Genomic DNA, 17094 nt, shown 5'->3' with positions numbered 1-17094 from the left:
TCAGCTGCATGACACCGGTTTCTGGGATGCGAAAACGCCACAGGCCGCGCTTTGTTGTGGTCGTTGCGTGACGCCGGGGCAAATGGGGTGGAGCAGTTTGGTTGATTGGTAAAATAACCCGTACGGGTCGACCTCGACGGACCACGGTGGCTCCAGGCGGCACGAAGCGGCAAGGCAGGTGGCAGAAAGTTGGTTGAAATCAGCGATTTTTGTTGTGGTTGCCATTTGACCGATCATCGCGACAGGATGTATCCATCGGAACGGGAATCGCGGATACGTGGATGTTGTGGGGTAGCTTGTAGGGCAACCATTTTATGCTTAGACCATACTTATGCTGCTATTGCTGCTGATGGCCATTGCCACAAAACATTCCCGCATCGATGGAAATCACCACCGTGCGGGACTGGAGTAAGCCGTTTTTGCCTTCGTTCAAGCCTTTCGAGCGCGGTGACTGTCTGCGTGTGCATTGATGTTTGATTTTTACTGCATTTACTAAACCCGGCACATTGCTGAGGTAGGCCCGCCATCCGTTTAGACACAGCGTGCGGGAAGGTGCTGAGGCAAACCACACAACGCAGCATGCGTTGGCTTTACACAACCGCCAGGAATGTGTGTCGGTATTTTTCCAGCAAACCTTTGCCCAATATTAGCAGAATTTCATTAAAAGCTACCAAGGTTTCATGCTCCGCGAACCACCAGGCGCCTCCACCGAAGGGTGATGAGTGACCGGGCGCCTCCACCGAAGGGTGATGAGTGACCGGGCGCCTCCACCGAAGGCTGATGAATGACCGGGCGCCTCCACATAGTACATTTTTCACCCGAATTGGACCCACGCACGGATCGAATGGACTCCATTAGTGAAATCAAATCAGTGCATTGACCGGTGAAGGCGTTTTACAGCTTTCCCAATAATTTTCTCCCGCTGGCGACGGCTATATTGTAATGGCCAAAGCAGCTTGTCAGTTTTGTAATTTTGGTGTTAGCTCGTTTGAGGTTAAGTACTGAGGGAAATGTACACTCGAGTGACTTTGTTAGGATGAAAATAGCGGTTGTTGTTTCTGGCGACAATGACGATTTTTATTTTATTTTTAGGAACAACACTGAACTAAACAAAACAACCCAACCCTACCGAATAAAAAAGAATTAATTAGATTACTGTACAACTAAGCCGATATGATTATGATGTGAATTATTTTATTTATTCGTAAGAGTTTCAGTGCGTTTGTCGTTATATGTGAATTCTTTTCACTCTATTTAAAATCTGTTGTAAATTACATGCCATGTTCGGTGTTGACGTACCGAGCTTTGGATGAACTCTTTAAATGGCCTTAAGAAATTATGATTTAAGGTGTGGGTTGGCGTAATTCAATCAACCATCACTTTTTATGTGGTTCAATTAAGACGTCTAGTTTAACAACTTATGTACAAAAGGTGACAAATATTTCTAATATTCAGAAAGCTTATATTGTAATGCAATAATATGGAAGAAGGGTATAGTATTTTTAAATCTTTTCCTTAAGAAAGTTTAACCCATTTGCTTGTTGTTTGAATAGAAGTCTTAGAATTTGTTTGGGGAAAAAAAGTTTACATGGATATACGAAACAAAATGTTCTGGAAACAATTGTCAGTCGAAGTGTTAAAAAGGAATACAAAGATGTGAGTGTATTCGCATTTATTGTCGATGTGGGTTTTTAAGGATCAATCCCTTTTCTAAAAATAGTCTTAGGTTTATTTACAGATTCTTCAAATTATTTTGATTATTTCTGAAGCGCATGATAGAGATTACAATGAAGAGATAAAGTGAGAAAAAGCGTATGCGTAACGGACCTGTTCACAGTTGTTAAATGTTTGAATATCAAGAATAAAGATGTTCTGGTAGGTACTACAAAGTAACAAAAACAAAAACAAACAAAATAAACCCAATTAGGTTGAAGCAAGTATTTCGAACTGCAAGTGCCCGGAACGTCCTTCGTACTTCTACTGGTAGTTGCTTGATTTTGCAACCATTAACCATGTTTTATTTAGCGTTCAAATTGAGGCTAATTTATTTTTCATCTTCAGCTAGTGACTCTTGAGGATATCACCCAATCCTAAGGCGCGTTCGATTTGATTAGGCCAAAGACTACCCCCGATGGGAGTGGAAAAGATCAACTCCGTCAAACGGTTGCAAAGTTTGCGAATTAAAATTCAACGTTTACGCTTCCCCGCTCACCCTGCCTGGTACGCCCAACCGAACGGGGCCGCGAACATTTGGAAAGGATTTAATTTTAAAAAGCACAAAAACGACTCGTTTGCTTGCTGCGAACCGTGTTTTCCCTGTGCAGCGTACGATGTGCGTTCACCAGGCGAGTCATTGCGATGGTCATAACAAGCTGAAACTACTACTGCTTCTGCTGGTGCTATTGCTACACGCTACATTCGTGGCGTATTTCGGCTGGCTGTACGCGAACGAGATTCTGCTCCCTTCCTTCCACTTCTACGATTCCTTAAATTCCGTGCCCCCCCTCCCCTTCCTATTTTCACTTGCCCAGCAAACCACGAACAGCTGGCCCAATTTGTCCGACGCAAGATCAACTATAATATACCTCAAATACCACGGCTTCCCCCTTCTTCTCTTCTTTTTTTTATATTTTCCTTCACTACTTTCTCTCCAGCATCTTTTTAAAGGATACTTCGCTGTTCGGTTAGTCGCCGTCAGCAAGCCAACAGCATCGTCAGGACAACCCCGTTCCAGAAGGAAAGGATTGCGGTGTGGGGGGAAGGGGAAAGGGCTGCGAGGTGAATTTCATCCTGACTTTTATGATCTCATTTGCGCGTAAGCGGTAGCAAAGCGACGGCATAAAGAACCACTTTTTATAGGTTTCCGGAGCACGAAGCGCGGTAATGGAACGGAACGAGAGAAAAAGAGTGAGTGTGAGAGAGAGAGTGTGGGTATCTGTGTGTAGATGCTGTAGGCTTTTTCATTAAGTTGTACGTGCAGAAATTAATCCGATCTAATATCTTGTGCACTTCGCGGCACCGGCGTGGCCAGATTGGTTTTTTTTTTCTTCCAGTGAACGTTACAATTGCTTGACACTCGAAGCAAAACCCTGCTTGTTTACCGATTACTCGAAAGGAAGAAAAAGGATATTCCCAAACCCGTCTGCAAGCAAGACTAAGGGAAGGAATAAACGCTAGGATGATGTTTGTTTGCTTAGTATACAATAACAAATTGTTGGAGAAGCAAACCATGAAACATAAACGAGGTACATGTACAAACAGTTAAAAAAACTAAAAAGTGTAATAAGTAAAACTATTTGAAAATATACTCGTAGCCTCATCTCCTGTATGTTTTTCAAAAACTGTTGAGCTGTAAACGTTTGAACTGTAGATTATGGTTCCATCAAACTTAGTTCAACACTTTTCATGACACTATCCTACCGCAAACATTATGGATGACAGGCAATACTATCCTTGCCATGAAATTGATATAGTGTTCTATTACTATAAAAGAAGACTGGAGAGGTTGCACAAATTTATCATAAAAGAAACATATTTTATTTGTTGTTTATTCAAATCTTAGTATTTATTCTTTGAACAAATTTTATCAAACACTAGTGTATTGTTGTTAAGAATGGAAAACAAGTCTAAACATTTCTTTTCATTCAACACGTTAACAGCCAAGCGTTTTCAGCACACTGTTTAAGTACAGTTGTTTTGGTAAAATTTGTCCAACACGTTGAATGCTTAGCGTTTTTTTATTTCATTTAATTTTGATAAATTTGGTTTATGAAAATTATTTAACCAAAGGTTTTCGATAACCGTTAAGCAAAAACTTTTCCTGTACAAAAAAATTGGTTTGTTTTGTTACATTTCTTATATGTTTATTGTATTATTTTTATTTATTTGTAGGGTAAAAAATTTTTACAACAAATAACAGCAAGTTGCTAAAAATGATTGCCGTGGCACTCAGTATGTTAAAAAACTAATTTGAAAAAACTAACTTATTCAAAGTCTTAGTTTTTTGTATAACAATAGTTATTATGTAGCATTTTAAATTATTTATGAGACCAAAGCAGTTTAGAATTTATGACAGCTGAGTATCAAAACAGATTAACAGCATTCAACGTGCTAAATATATTGTACCAAGAAAGAAAGTACTAAACAAATGTTCTAAAACCCTAGGCAGACAAAATGACATTTTTTTAAACACTCGGTAGACGAAAGGTTAATATATTAGTTTCGTGATAAAATCAGTATTTGCTGTCACCCACTAGGAAGGTGATTGACATTCGATGTTCAATGATGTATTTCAATCGATGCTGCCGTCATCGAACTTTTTAAAAAGCCCCAAAACCGGCTCATTTGAACACCGAAAGGACGCCGTACGGCCCGCAGTTGAATTATTTTCGTTGGTGGCTGTTCGGCCATGTTCGCCACTTAACTTTCATATCCGGCAAAACTACTATTGAACGCTCTCGAACGACTCCTCGCTTGACATGCGCCGCTCCAGCGCTATTTCGTCGATGAAGTCGACCGGTCTGTAACTAACGGCAGTCGTACGGCTTTTCCCGAAGCACTGCGCCGGCACACTGCGTGGCATTTAATTTATTGTAAACTAAAGCAAGATAATAAAACCACCACTTCATGGCCCCGGGGACGTTCAGGCCTCAGGTGCAAAAAAGGAAGTCGAAGGAGGAATGGAGAAGGACGAGGCCCGAAGCACCAAACACACCGTCGCCCTGATGGCGGGCCTATTGGGATCCCCTGGCCGGGAAAAGCTTTTCTTGGGAAATAATTTGCATTAAAATATTGCTCCGGGAAATCGCACACCAGGTTTGGTGGTTGTTTTTCCACTTTGGGCCTTTTTTCTTTTCTTTCTGCCAGCCGAGCGGGTGATGGATGCGGTTCAGGCTTTGGACGTTCGGTGCGTAAGGTTCTCCGTACGGTTCCCGTACGGCGGTATTTTGTCTCCGAACAGTCCTCCCCGCCCCCCACTCCCACCGCGCCATTTCAATCACCTCGTGACGACTCCGGAAAACCATTCCGCGGTCGCGCGTCACATATGCGGCAGATAAAGAACGGGGAATGCATGCTTATGAAAGCCCAGTTTCCTCAGGGGCGAGCAGAGACAAAAAGGAACCACCAACCACATGTGTATGTGTGTGTGTGTGTGTGTGTGTGTGTGTGTAGAGGTGCAGCCAGCGTGTCGATATAAATCTGTCAGTTATTATTTCATATTATTATCGTTATTACGCATAAAATAAGCTTTATGCTTTCAATATCGTCTCCAACGAATGAGCTTCCGCGTGCGCGGGTGCCGCTTCTGTCGGTGATGACTTCCTCCTTCCAATGCCTCCAACCCCCCCCTAAATCGTCCGCCATCGCTGAACCGGAGGGGCGGTAAGCGTTCGCCTAAAGTCCATAGTTTGCCGGGTGGTTCCCGCAGGAGAGAGAAAGGACCGTTTTCCGGAACCACCACGCTCCGCTCATGGTCTATGTTCGCACGAGCCACGGGCCAACGGGATCGGTGGTGCTTGAGTGTGATGTGCTATATATGTGCCCCGCTATATTTGTTTATGCTAAAAGCAACATAAAAGTAATCATCCAATAAATTCCACCGAGTGACACCGAATGTGGGCAATCGCATTCCCCGGCGCAGGTTTTTCCAACCCGCGAAAGGTGGATGTGCCATTTTTCACCCCAGGTTGGTTGTTTCGTTTTTTTTTCCCCCTGCTTCCCGTGGACACGTGCTAGGTGGAAGTTAGTACCCGATCTTGCTGTGTTGCTATATTCGTTTACGTTCCAAATTATCAACCGTTGCCAAGTGCCACTGTGTTTGCAAATCTTGATGGACTTTTTTGCGGCCAACTTTTTGCGCCACCATCTATTTCTAAGCGCTTCCTAGGAGGAGGGGGCGGAACGACAAAAAGGGGTTAGAGTTTGCTCGATGGTTGCGATGGAGAAAGATTTCGAGGGGTGGTGGCGAAAACTACACGGCTTACCTCCTGGTGAAACTCTCTCCGGTCGCACCGGTTCTAACCTCAAACGGGTAATTAAATTGATCGAAAATCTTCAATTTATCTGGCGCAAAAGTTGGATGCCCCATGCCCTCCGCACCGCTGTGCATCGCCACCGCTTAAATAGGAACCTGCCCGATTAAGCGGTGTGCTTGTCCGTATAGTTTTCCCCCTGCGTACGGAGCGGGGGGAAAATGGGAGGGGGGCGCGGAGAGCAAAAACTTTCCTCCTTTCGATGATGGTACCAGCACCGTTTTCGGAAGCAACTGGATAACCGCGCTCGGATATGGATAACTTTTGGCCATAGGTGAGCGCTTCGATGCACACACACACACCCACCGGAACGAAACGAACGGACAACGAGCAGCCCGGAACTGCATTTCATTACCTGCTTTGCTCGTTGGCCCGCTGGGGAAAAGGAAACGGGTTGAAAATGGTCGGGGGGCCATGGGGAAAGGAAAGAGTTTGAATTTTTACGAATGAGATTTCCTGGTTTTTTTTTTCTAGGGCAAAGAAACGAATTTCTTCGATATGCAAACATTCAACGGAAGCCAGCGGAAATTCTACAACGAGTGGTTATGTTGGTTTTCGGTAAGATAGTAAGGAAAAATTGTTTTTAAAATGTATTTAAAGCAGCAAAAAAACAGCATAAGAATAACGTTCACCGTTAACGGTAAAATGTTGTCAAATGTTTTGAAAAGATGTGGTAATTAGAAAAAAATTCAGTTTCCCAAAGATAGCAAAAGAAGCAAATTCATTGAAAAAACATCAGTAGAAAACTGATACGTATTTGCAGCAAAATAATAAAGTTTTGGAACACATTATGGATGGTAGCAAAAGTGTGCGTTGAAAAGCTTTTATAAAAGCACTTTTATTCATCCGATTTCGTGTAATGCGTCTTTGAAGATGAACTAAAAGAATACAAACAACTATTTTGTATCTTCTTAAATGTTGCAGATAAACTAACGTTATCCATTTTAAAATGAGTTTCTAGAACTAAAAATAATATACCTCCCTTAAGCTGAATACTTTTATTTCTTGCAATGCATTCAAGGAAAATAATACAAATCTTCATAGATCAATTTTCTACTCTTTCTTCTACTTCTACTATTCTCAGATTGATTTGAATGATCAGTTTTACAACGCTTTTAACTACACACAATTTTTAATTGTTACGCATAATGGAAAAATCCCGAAAATAATTTGTTAGAATTTTAATTTAGAACTATTTACGGAAACGTGATATTTTTGAGTTCATGTGCAATTTCAACACAAGGTATATTATGTCTAGAAATGTACTGAAATATTCTTCTCATTCCAAATAAAATCATGTTTTGTTGGAACGAATGAATGAATTTTAAATTTCACATTATATATTTCGATAGGAAACATCGATAAAAAATCATATGTGAGTTCTGGATGAAGAATGTGTACAACCTTGAGTTAATTTAATGCCATACTGAATAAATTTGGATATCTGATAAATGGGTGAATGGGACCGTGAACTTCGTCTTCCTATTGTTCCACATTTGCGCCTGAAGGTATGCAATCTGATAAATATGATTGTTTTTCGAGAATTTTAACGATACAGAACGATAGAACAACATAACGATCTTAACTAGCCATTCAGTTCAGGTTAATATTCGTTTGCATATTAAGTTGAAATCCATCCTTGAAAATTATACTACAAAGGTTAGGCATCATGAACCAATGAGTTCAGTTGAATAATGAATCTGAAAAAGCGACGTTATACTTTTGTGTAACAAGGGATAGCTTTATCCTGTTTTGAATGTTACTGTAGAGCTGGAAAAAAACACATAGGTATATAAGACACACCAATGTACACATTCTTATGCCTCATTTAAAAAAGGATTGATTCAGTTAGCAAGTACCAGTGCTTTTTACCCCACAGAACATAGCGAAAGGGAAGTTATTAAACAAGAAGTGTTCCAATTTATAAAACAAACAAATAAAACACATGGAGTGCAGCAAAAAAAAAAAGAATAAGTTACTTTGAATATATTAAGAAGCTTATAAAAAAAAAGAAAATGGGTCCTTGTAGGGATTAACCTCAGGGAACGTTTTTTCTACAGAAGGATTGCACAAATCCAGTAATTGTTTGTTTTATTCCTGTATCGATTAATAACATTTCACCAAGTGATTTAAGTGTTCCATTATATGCTTGGACACTCTGTATATGCAATATTTGAGTTATGTTTTTAATTGTCTGTAATTTGTTCAAGTTGTTTATGGTGAAGTTTGGGTCCAGAATCCTTCGCGGAAGCATTTTCCTCTTCCTTCTCTCCCCTCATTGAGGCTGTGAAAGCATCATCATTAATCTTTTCTTATACGGTTTTGACAGCAAATCCCTGTATTAATGATAATGATGACAATCTTCATTGGCACAATCGTCTTGAATTGCCCCAACTTGCACGTCCTCGGGAGAAACACATACACGCACATTTACACCCACATTCTTAAGCATCCCTCCCTCCCCCTCCTGCCACCCTCGGCGATGGAAAGTGGGAACAATATTGGTTCCATAAAAGAGTGTCATGCCAGCCGCGACCATTATGCCTTCCCGCTGTCCGTTGTGTTGCGCCCGGACAGAAACGCTGGCGAAGCAGCGGCAGCGGAGGACATCAACCACCGAAACATATGTAGCTATAGAATGGCTACATCGATAGAACTTATAGGCTGGCAATTTCGCACAAACTGTTTTCCCAACGGGACTATTTCGGGTTTGGGGCGACCGGCGACCGGTTTTTCCGGTCCGTTATTGGTCCTGTCCTGTCGATGACAGCCGGAGCAGCTCCCTACTTCGAAGAAGTTCGCATATCATCTCCATCGTGGTGGGGCGTGCGTAGTGGGACAAGCGGCGGTCGCATGCAAGGGTAGACGGAAGTCTGTTTCGATTGGAGTGAACAGCTCTGTAACGCGTTTCAGGATATAAATCTTTATTACTTACAACAGGTAATTTTTTCACATTCACTTGGTGGACGTTATCAAACGAAGGGGTCAATGTGATATTTCATATTCATTCACGATTTATTTGGCTATCAAATCCTGTTTTTAAGATAACAATTGTGTTAAAGTACTTATCATGTTAAAGTACACTGCAGCATGTGTGAAAAGGTTTAAAATAAAAAAAAGTTCATGAAAGGGATATAACACGGTACAGAAAACTAGAAACAAAACAACATTTAGGTACTATTACCTAGTATCATCAAGCAACTGCTCAACTTTAGACTACTAGAGCTTTAATATTTGATCGAAATTCGGGGCAGGTAGCTTGGTACTTTGAAGTAATAATCCATGCAACGAAACATGTATCACCTTTTGCCTGAGGACTGCATTATTAAAGAGTACATGGGTTGGGTAAGTCATCGTTGGTGCCATGCTCCATCTTGTTGGCTGGGGTAGCGCGTAAAAAAAAGCGAAATGTAAGAGATGTTAGAGCAACATTGCGTGCGAAAACTTGCCCCAAATGGAACCATTCAACCGGACGGAGGGAACATTTTTCCTGTTTTTATTCCGGTGGTAAGCTGACCGCAGCATACTTAAGGCCAAAACGTCGATCAGAGAGTTGTTGTGTGCTTACAAATGCAAACACTCTTTTACTTTCAGTTTGTTATAAAAAAAACATACGTCATCGATTGTAGAGGTAGAAATTGTGGAAAACACAAAACGAAATTTTTCTCGCTCTTGCCTTCAGATGAAGATGAGGAAACCATAGAGCTCTAGGTTCTAGGGCTGATGGTTCACAAATGGCAGTCATTACGGCAAAAGCAATGGCTCTGCTTTTCCACAGCAATACTAAAAAAAGAAATGTAACAACTATAAAAAGGCATAGTCAACCACAACAAACAACTCGTGCACCAACGAGCGTTGCAGGATCTAGTTTACTTGCTTCTGGAGTTTACTGGAGCAAAAGCAAACTGCAGTGAAATGTTTAAGAAATCTCGAAGAAAGGGCCTAAGAGAGACCGATACAAAGTACGAAAGAAGATGAAGGTAAACTTGACTAAAAGTTATTCCGTTCGCTGAGAATTATTGGAAATCTTTCGAATCCTTCTTGGGCAGAGTTTAGCGAATGTCAACCGCATCCAACCTTGGCATCCACCTTCGGCAGAGACGGCAAAATTCCTAGAAAGCGCGAAAACCTGACAGTAAAAAAAAATAAACTGTACCATAAGGTGAACGAAGCGAATACTCTAGAGAGACACGAAGTTTCGTGGAAAAGTAGGAACGATGAAAAGTAAATCAGATTGTGCATGAGCCAAATGCTCAAGAAATGTCACCACGAAGAAGGTCTGCGGTAAGAAGTGCAAACCCGGATCCCAGAAAAAAAAAAACAAAATACACCCACACACATTTATTCACAAACCCTGTAAGAAGCACACAACAAGAAAAAGGTGAGGCGGCGTAAAAGAAAACCCATCCAGCGGACAAGGTAATGGAAGCAATGAAAAATTGAAAAACTGTATTTTCGCTGAAAGCCTCTTAAGAGATCATTCACATTTTTCGTTTGTACTTGTGTGTCTGTATTTTAGGAGGGTGGGTGTATTTGTATCAGTGTTTGTGTGTGTGTGTGTGTTTTCTGTCGCCTTTTTACCTCTACGCCGTGTGCGAGGAGTTAATGCCTTAGGTTTTATTTATTTCGCCACTACACTTTGAGAGTAACCATTCTCCGGGGCTGCGGTATTCCACCGGGGAATCTTCGACATTCGGAGCGTTCGGAAGGATGCTGCTGTATATTTTTACCAATACTCGAGGACCGGCTCAGGCCATGACGTAGTCAACACCGTGAAGGCCGATTGTGGTTGCCGATTCAAAGGTCTTGTCGGATTCTATGGCCGCGTTTCCCTCCCGCACCGTATCTCTAGCAATAAATGGAGAGCGGTACAACGCCTGAAAGCCCAAGGAGGAAAAATAATTGGACAAATATTCTGCTGACATTCTCCCTGCAGAGCGGCACTAAAGCATATTGCTGTATTTTTGGGGGGGGGGGTGGATTTTTCGTTATTCTTTCCGGTGCGTCTTATCCATTTACTTTCCCTGCGCGGCCCGTCAATTTCCCGTCGAAATACAAGTCGAAAAAAGTGGATTAGAGAATTTTCGAAGAGGGTTATACACCGCGCTTGCACTTCGGCGATACATTTGAGCCCGGTGCGGTACCGTTTTCTATACCCAACATTATTGTGCACGCTTGAATTGTGCACCATTTATTTTCACATTAGGAAATTTGTGTAGAAATCCTCGTCTTCCTACTGTTACACATTTGCGCCTGAAAGTATGCAATGCACCATGCATTGTTTCTTTTCGAACATTTGACGCTACATTACAAACATTAAGTTACCTTAAAACTATAAATTTCAACCAATATAGTTGATTGCGGACCAATTAGTAGAATATTAAAGGTCGACACGATGGTTCAAAAAATCAAAGGTCAAACTTAACGAATCAATATGTCATTAATTGCATACCTTTAGGCACCACGTTGCACAACAGGTGCAGCCTCGAACGAAACAAACAACAATATGTTTGAAGTAAGGAACATTTGGATTGATCCTTCTCAAAATCTTTGGCAGAAATGGATAAGATGTAAATGTAAAATTGAAGTAGAACACAAAACATGAAAACAGTGCTTCAATAAAATGGGTTGGAAAAAGCAGGTTAAGTTCGTTTTGGCATACCATCTATTCAGTTGAATCCCATGAATTGTCGGATTGTTTGTATTATGTTGCAAACACCCTGATATTGCAATTATTTTGTGACGAAATTCGTGAATAAATTTATGGTTAAAATATTGAAAATAAAGCAATAAGTAAAACAAAATTATTAAAAAATGATTGAAAACAAAAGAAACTTTGTGGGCCTCGAATAAAAGGAACGTAAATTAAAACACATAGTTATTATATTGCAACGGTAAACAAACCGTTGCCAAGACCCGCTCTTATCGAGGGCATATGAAAGGGTACGTTTACTTCAAGTCTGCTCCAACCAAGCCCTGTGCGTAGGGCTTTGTGCGACGACAAATAGACGGCGCTATCTCGATCGGTTATGAGTTTCCGGCTTGCAATGGTGCATATCCTGTGTTGTCACGACGATCCTCCTCGCCGTACGAGGATCGCCAGCAGTTGAACGAATCAACCCGACTTTCCTGCCCGGCGGTCGATAAACGGGCGCAATTAAGGTTAATCGATTGGGACCATTTCTGATAACCGAAACCTGGTGTTCCAGGAGCAGGGAACGTTAACGTCGCCCATCGGTATCGACGCGTGGGTTAACGGTCTTAATTGATATAAACTCATCGACCGAGATCCCGAGCTTGTTTGAAGTGAAAACTATGGTAAGTATTAGCAGCTGGGAGGAGAACAAAGACATTCATTAACACGGAAGCCCAACTTACCTAACCATCTACACTCAAGCGAAAGGATTAAAAGGGAAGGAGTTCAGAGGACTCGTTTCATTTAAGGTATAGTTCCATGGGCCAGCTTCCGATTTACAAAACGCGAAGCGCAGATAATGATTCATTATTTAAAAGATCCCCGACGAATGGATTTCTCACCGGGGGAAAAAAAGATGACAGGAGGCGTGGAAAATGTTACGCTTTTCCTTACGATGGTTATTTATTCCGTTAAGGCCCTAACTCATGCGTGACGATAAATTATTTCTTTACCTCTTTTCTTTTAAGCGGCGTCGATGGGGGTTTTCCTCTTTTCTCGCACTGTTTGTCGTTTTTCCGTTCATGTTCGGGAAAAACGCGGTGCTTTACCAGTGCGGAAATAACGTAGCCGCCAACGATCGTTTTTTCCCACCAATAATCCACTCGACGTTATTTCCCAACGGATTTTCGCGCGAACGCTCGGGGAAAAATGGAAGTGAACAAGGAGGCCGCCCGGAGGAATGCCCGTGTGTATGCGTGTGCGCCATGGGTGTGGTTGTGTTCGCGAATGAAAAACCCACGGGCGGAAACCCACGAGACAAACACTAATCAGGTTCGGGCGAGAGTTGACGTCTTTGACGTAACAGAAATCGCACCGGAAGCAATACACCAGGATCCTGATCTCACCGGAGAGTGTTTGTGTGCGTGTGTGTGTGTGTGTGTATACGTGTTGGGTCCCACCGGATGGACGATGCGTGCCCCAAACGGGTTTGGGAAAAAAAAATTCCAAACCGAAGGCGAGTTTGTACATTCCACGAAAGTGTGTTTTCGATTTTTCGCTTTCTTCGTCTCGGCGGTTCAATCGCTTTAAGGGAAAACGATCCATGACGTAAGCGCGTCGCCATGCATCCCCTGCCCACGGCTGCTCGTTTGCCATCCAGCCGGCGGTGCGGTGGAATGTGTTTTTGAAGAATAAATAATTCAACCCGCAAGGGTAGAGCGAGAGTAATAAAATTTCCAAAATGTACAATATATTTCTTCGCCATAGCGAGCGGAGATGCACCGCACAAAACAGGGTAGGAAGCAGCAGGAAATGGTTTTCGGTTGAGAAAGTACCATAAATTTCCAGCAAGTCCATTGTAAAAGCACCAGCTATCGGATCTAAAGAGTCAAAAGCAACATACACCCGGAACAGGAACGGGAAAGAAAACGATGCGAAAGAAGAGAATAAAACAAGCAAATGTATAAATAAAAGGAAGGAGAAACACCATACAATCATCAACGAGTCCTCAGGCCACCTCACGTATGCTACAGCTCGCCATCCATCCTTCCATTTAAATAAGTACAGCGACACTTGCGAAAGGGACAGTTCGTGACCGACAAACGAAATGAAGTGCACGGCAGCAACAAAAGCGTCGGCAGGCCTCGGTCATATTAACACGCTTTTTTCTGGAATTACCAACCTAATACCGATTCGCCAAAAAAAAATACAAGCACATGAAGCAAGGACGACGTGTTGAGCTTGCCGAAGGCGCGTCTGAAGGAGGCAGGGCGGATTTCACTCTTTAAGGTTGACTTTGGTTCTATTTGTTTTAGCTCTAACATTTCGTCTTATTCTACACTTTGTCCAGTTTCGATAAAGCCAACCCAATTTCGCGGAATTTCGTTGGTTATCGATTTTGTCAATCAAAATAAAGTAAAGGGGTTCATTTTCGAAGCATCGTTAAGTGCTGTCTGGTATATCTAAAATTTTGAACTCGTCCACTTGCAATTTCATCAACTTTTGCTCCATAAAACTGGTTTCAGTTAGGTGTTCTAGATAACTAAAAATATTTAAAATGTTAGCAATCCCAAATTTGATATCTTTTAGTACTTGAATTATCGGCTAAGTATACTTCTAATACGGTTTTGAAATGTTGATTTTTCAATATTTTTCCAGGATTCCAAGCTTAACCAGCTGATTTACGTTTTACGTCAAATAAATGCCTTTATTCGGTATAAATATGACGTATTACAACCCCCCCATACTGGTGAAGGAGGCGGCTAGTCCTAAGGATCGATTTAATGGTGCTTGAAACAAATTCCAAACTGCGCTACTGGTACGGATCGTCGCGTTAGCCTATTCGGCAAATTAAAGACTTGTAAAGTATTTATAGAATGTAATATAATTCTTTCTTTTTATTTGATTTGCCGTGTGTTTTAGCTCCAACTTCCCAGAAGCACCGAATGCAGCCTAGACGGTACAAGATCCGCCATCGAAGATGTTGGATAAACAATGTTGTTTTTCGCTCCAAATTTGTCTGGGTTATCTAAATGAACCTCTTTTCGATTACTGAAAATTTCCTGGAAAAAACCAATTCAAGTAACCAAATTTGCAAAACGTCTATAAACAACCATACAAGACAGGTACATTAAACTGGTGGCCCATTTAGGCTTCGAATCGAATATTATTTTATAATCAATCTGAGTACATTAAGCTCAGTTTGGGAGGCCATGATCAAATAACATCTAATATAAAAGATTGAGAAAATGATTTTGCCGAGGTTTACAAACACCAAACGTTAATTTTACGAGCATAAGTAAGATTTAATGCTTTTACCGTTTAAGCCCGCTTTATTTGTACTTAATTTAAATAATAACAGTCGGCTTGTCATATCTATACAGACGTCTCACATTCATGATAATTTTATATGATGTTTACTTTTTATCATTTCAGTTGATCAAAAATGTTCGTGTTTTGTGTTCTAATTTTACCAGAATCATTAGGCGTTTTCAAGAAATGTTGGATCACCTGATACGAACGATGTATAGTAGGTTAGGTCATCGTCCGTATACCTCGGTTTTCATTATAAAAAGCTTTTATTTTACCTTATCTCTTCTCTTTAAGAACTTTTCTGCTTGTCTTGATGACCACGTTTCCCAAAAGTAAAAAGAAAAATACCTAAATCACTGGCTTCATCGAAACCGGACAGTGAGAATATCAGTTGATCAGTTATAATAGTATTGAATCTCACAGATTGTATATTAATGTGTATGTCATTTACTATTTGCCTCAATAAGAACATTCTTTAGTTGATTATTATAGTTTTGTGCCTTACGAATCATTAGACGAGATTCATTCATATTAATCATTCTCCTAAGTTTCATTCAGATTGATTAATGAATTTTTTGGAATGCGTATTATTAAACATTGATGAATCTTTCGTAACTTAAATTTATGTTCGTGAAAGTTTCACGAATCTTCATGAATTTTTCATTAGCGTGAATCAAGAAAAAAGTGGGCCTCTTTTTCAATTTTGTGCATCTTTTCGGCATAACTTTTCTGTTCTTTTAACATTTACCTTTAATATTTTTAATACGCTTTAGCTATGACTAAAAATAATTTATGCTTAATCTTAACATCAAGAATCTACTACTAATCATACTTTAATCTAACGAAAGTATATAATGAGCTCCTCTAGTAATTCGTCATACACTTGTTCGTTTTTGAATTATTATACTTGTGAAGTGAATCAATTTTGATACTCGAAAGGTTTGTCAAGGAACTTTCCATAAAAGGATGCCTTTGAAAACGAACAGCTAGTGGTGGTACTAGTTCGTTTAAAGGTGTTTACATTCGCCGTTTGGATGTAATTTTCTTTTTCCAACTTGAAACACTTGATAAGATGCAAGATAGCGAAACGGTCGCGCGTGATCGGCAAATGGAAGCACGGAGCGGCACTGAATCGAACAAACAATCGGAAAAATACACCTCCTTTCTTTGCCTAACTCTATTCGGTTGCTTTGGTCACCTCGACAAGACATCGAATCCAATGTCGATCGGTGGATAGCGAGAAGAAGAGTCGGAGGTCCGGACGGAGTTGCACTAACGCCCGAATATATATGTATCTACGCTACTGTTGCTCCAGCTTGTTAGCATAGAAACATCGGATGGATCTGTTAATCCGCTTATCACTCGCCTCCCAGGGAGAAAAAGGACATTCGGCGAGCGTTCATCGTCATCGTCGTTGGTAATCCCTTGCACCAATCTTCTGCTCATTTTCTTGCACGCTCCCGCACGCCCCCCCCCCCCCCCCCCCCCCCTCAAGAGCCCGTCTACATCTACGGTTCCGTGATTCGCCACAAGATCAAAGGGGAAAAAATTGTGTCCGTAGCAAAAAAGGCAGCATAATCACCACCTAAACCAATCTCGTCGAAGGGTTGTTGTTAGAGAAGTGGATAGAACAAAAGAAATAAGAATGATGGAAAAAGGCACAACAAGATGGAAAGTTGTGGGAAAAAAACAATGGCGTCTAACTAAAAGAAGACGAGAGAAGATCGAAGACAATCACTCTACTACTTTGCTCGTAGTTTCGAGTGACAAAGGGTAGATCAATTGAAACGCTGCTGTTTGGGGCAGCAAACTTTGCATGATTCCGTATTGTAAACTTCCGATCCGTCGCTTCAACTACTCCTAAAAGGGGGTCGACTCGCCTTCCACAAACGTCCTTGATCGAGTGCTTCATTAAAACAAGCCAAATTCAATGTTGCGCATATAAACGAGAAACGCTTCGGAGAAACTGCCCGTTTCCACGTTCACTGACCGTAGCGGTTCGTTGGCTAACTCCATTCAGCGAGATCCCTTTCTCCCCCTCTTACCCCCTGCGTGTTGGTGTCTTTTTCTACCCCCCCCCCTCGCTAGGAAGGATCTGGATAATGCCGAAATCCA

This window comes from Anopheles coustani, chromosome X (genome assembly GCF_943734705.1).
Source record: "Anopheles coustani chromosome X, idAnoCousDA_361_x.2, whole genome shotgun sequence".
Classification (NCBI taxonomy): domain Eukaryota; kingdom Metazoa; phylum Arthropoda; class Insecta; order Diptera; family Culicidae; genus Anopheles; species Anopheles coustani.
This window is presented reverse-complemented; position numbering follows the sequence as displayed.